The sequence below is a fragment of the Octopus bimaculoides genome, chromosome 16, assembly GCF_001194135.2.
Source record: "Octopus bimaculoides isolate UCB-OBI-ISO-001 chromosome 16, ASM119413v2, whole genome shotgun sequence".
Taxonomy (NCBI): domain Eukaryota; kingdom Metazoa; phylum Mollusca; class Cephalopoda; order Octopoda; family Octopodidae; genus Octopus; species Octopus bimaculoides.
The window spans coordinates 17,065,344-17,066,147 of NC_068996.1; positions in this window are offsets into that span (position 1 = coordinate 17,065,344).

Consider the following 804-nt stretch of genomic DNA (forward strand, 5'->3'; position numbering starts at 1 on the left):
ATACATACACACACACACACACACAAACGCATATATATTATGGCCTCAGGCCGGCCAAACCTTTGTGAGTGGATTTCGTACACCGAACCTGAAAGAAGACTGAAATAAGATATACATGTATATATTTGTGTGTGCGTGCATGTGTATGTGTGTTTGTGTATGTGTCTGTCTATGTCTGTCCTCCACCATTGCTTGACAACCAATGTAGTTGTGTTTACGTTCCCATAACTTAGCGGTTCGGTAAAAGACATTGATAGAATAAGTACGATGCTTACAAAGAATAAATCCTATGGACGATTTTTTCGACAAAAGGCGGTGCTCCAGCATGGCCACAGTCATTGAAACAAGTAAAACTATAAAAAAAACTATGCCATTTTAATCCCGAGGAAGGCCGGGTATCTCTGCTAGTATATATATAATAGAAACAGGTTGCAAAGGAAAGAATCTACACGTGGTATAAATAAAGGTAAAGTAAAAAGAAAAGAAGAAAATGCATACTAGGTATAAAAGTAATAGCTTTTTCATAAAAACAAAGATATATACATACAAATAAATGATTTGAGGTGGAATTAAGTAGTATAGAAATCATTATCATGAGTCAGTTTACAAAGTCATACTGGTTTCGTCACTGCTGTTCACTGACTTTTAATACATGTATTGTGACTTTTAAATAAATGATACTTATCTCTCACCAGATGAAATACTCGTTTTGCTGAATTTTCTATCACGATCATCGTTCGATATTTACACATATATCATCTGTTTATATATATATATAGGCGCAGGAGTGGCGGTGTGGTAAGT